Raw genomic sequence first — 3,080 nt, forward strand, 5'->3', positions numbered from 1 at the left:
TGCACTCAAACTGCCAACTTTTTGGTTAGAAGTCAAGTGTGTTAACCATTTGCACTACCTAGGGAGTCCCTGACATAGTATAGACAGGAGTTAATCGACTGAAAGTTCTGCTCTTCATTAGATGATCTGAAATTATTAACTGTCATACCATTTTATCTGCCTTTCTCAGTGTTTTTTTTTTTTTTCCTTAATTCTGTGGAACATATATCTTTTCCAGCCAAGTATCTTTTGAAGGAAAGATATGCATCAGGAGAACTAGTAATCTGCTGTTAAGTGTTTAAGTATGGCTATACAATTTTTCCAGATGATCTAAACATTTATTTTTGCTACTAAGTTAGTTATTGCTCCTGCATGCTTTCTATGGGTAGTAGTGGAACACAAGAGGGTTATACTGCCTTAACAGAGAGAAATACACTCCATATGAAACAAGCCACTGTGTCAATAGACTCCTTGATTATTAAAAATAGTTCTTATCATAAGCTCAAGTTTTGAATTGGGAAAGGCATTTGTTAGAAGCATAATCTAGTAAGAGCCAGTGCTGAAATCAGAAATGGGGCAAGACGTTCATTTTAGAAAAAACAAAACATTTATAAGTGCAGTGAGTCTCTTCATAAGCTGCATGAAGCTTCTCTCCTGAGTTGGTTCAGACTCGCAGCTCTGACTGCAGAGACGGTACTGCTTTAGAAAGCTCCGACACGACTCCAGTCTATTAATGCCTTGGAAAGGCACAGACTGTATCTTTAATGTGGCTCTTGGTCTAATCTACCCACCACAAAGGAGACTACATAACTCTAGGAGCCAAAATTTTTGCTGTAAAATTGGAAGATGACACGTATGCTTCTCTTATCAAGCCATACGTGCTGGGCTGAGGCGTGTATTAAATGTCTTTTGTGTAGGGCGAGATGAGAAATGCTCAATTTCTGTCTTCTTGGAGGTTGCAGTTTGAGGAGGGGGACGGGGTCTGAAAGGCCTACAGTGCACTCCATGGATGGAATAAATATATTCTGGGACAGAGGCTTAGTCACTAAATAAAGGACTTGACATACTGAGAGGCCAAAAGGCTGGATTTGAAGTAAGTTAAGATCAGGCATGATTTTAAATAGTTAAACTCAGACTGATTAGCTCTTCGTTGAAAGCCAGTGCTTAAATTGGGTTAAGGTCATAATCTGAAACTCATGGGGCCATTTTGTTTGGATTTGAGGAAGCAGAGTAGTTCCCTATAAAACCTAGCTTATCTCCAGAGTCACAGAGGAAACTTTTAAAACACAAATTCCTGAGCCTGCCCCCAGATTTATGAATTAGGGGTATGTGGATGGGATCCAGGAATCCTGAGTTTGGGAAACACTGACCTTGGGGAAAGAGTTCAGATTTAGACCCAGGCAGATTTGGTTTTGAATCTGGTTTTGTGTGGCCTTGAGCAGGTTTCTTGCCTCTCCTGAGCCTCAGATTCTTGCAGGAAGAATGGCTTGGGGGTAATGAATGAGATGGCAGATGCCAAGGGTCTCAGAGGGTTAGCACAGAGTCTGACACTCGAGTTTCGTAACTGTGGCTCTCCTTCCCTTCCTAACTCCAGCTTATGACACCCCTGAAACTACCACCCTTTGGGATTTCTGTGGACATGATGGTACTCAATTAAAACATCATCAGATTGTCACACAGGTCCAAAAGCTGGCTGAATCACAGAGAGGAAGTTTTTGACATCCTGCTTAATTCTGATAAACTCAGGTTGAACCTGATTAAATGTGTGGCTGCTCTATTAAAAACCAACAGCAGTTGGATGGAACCAGTTGAACAGGCTGGTGTAGCTTGGGGGTTCTGATTCATTGAAGGACATAATTTGTCATGGGTCCCTAAGCATGTAGTAATTAAGCTTCATGTTTACAGTCTGTCGATATCTTCAAGATTCCATTAATTCTCACTGTAACTGGGTGGGAGCTTGCCTGTGGGCAATGTCCCCCAGACAGCACCTGGCTGGCCTATGATCAGTGCTCTTCCATCTAGTACAGGGGCAGAAAGAGGGGGAACTTAGGGCATTTGAAGTGACAAGACAAACATGGTGCGTCTTCCTGGATTGTCAACTTTATTTGAAGATTAGCAGGAATGTATTATTTCTACACTAATGCTGTTGCTGTTAGTTGACATAGAGTTGGTTCCAAGTCATGAGCCATTGTCCAGAAACGAAACTTTGTCCAGTCTTGCATAATTTTAATAATTGCTGGTATGCTTGAGTTCATTGTTGCAGTTACTGTGTATTTTGAAAGCCTTCAACTCTAGGGGCCTATCTTCCAGCACTGTATTAGACAATATCCACAGGGTTTTCAGTGACTAAGTTTTGGAGGTGGATTACCAGCCCTTTCTCCCTGGTCTGTCTTAGTCTGGAAGCTCTGCTAGAACCTGTCCACCACGGGTGACCCTGCTGGTATTTGAAATTGATGGCATAGCTTCCCCCATCACAGCAACAAAAAGCCACGGGAGTGAAACAAATTGACAAGACTCTAACATTAGTGATATTTACTGGATGTGCTTTGTGCCAGACACTCACTTTTCTTTACGAATATTATCTTCTTTTATTCTGTGAAGAAATCCTGTGACATAGGTACAATTATTATCCTTGTTTTACAGAAGAGAAAAAAACAAGAGAGAAATAGAGAGGTTAAATAACTATGCTAAAAGGTATCAGAGGAAAGTGAGGAGTACGAGAGAGGGCTTTCCTGTGGAAGGCACAGCATGGGCAAAGGCCCCGAGGTAGAAAGAAACACAGTGCATTTATGGAAAAGAAAGGCCAATGTAACTGACTTGCAGAGAGCACGAAAGCACAGGCCATGGGACCACGCAGGGCCTTAGGGGCCGTCTTGATTTTGCTTGTCATCCTAAGAGCAATGGAAAGCAATTGAGATTTTTTTTTTGTAGTAATTTAGTCTTTTGTTTTGGAATTTTAAAAATACACACAAAAAGTAGAAAGAAGAGCGTAATGAGCTCCTATGAGTCATCAACCAACTTCAACAGTTAGCCATTGTTTTAAGCAGCAAAGTGACATGATCAGACTTTTGTTGACAAAAAAGAAAAAAACAAACAAACAA

The sequence above is a fragment of the Orycteropus afer genome, unplaced genomic scaffold, assembly GCF_000298275.1.
Source record: "Orycteropus afer afer isolate SDZICR_OR568_19922 unplaced genomic scaffold, OryAfe1.0 scaffold00009, whole genome shotgun sequence".
Lineage (NCBI taxonomy): Eukaryota > Metazoa > Chordata > Mammalia > Tubulidentata > Orycteropodidae > Orycteropus > Orycteropus afer.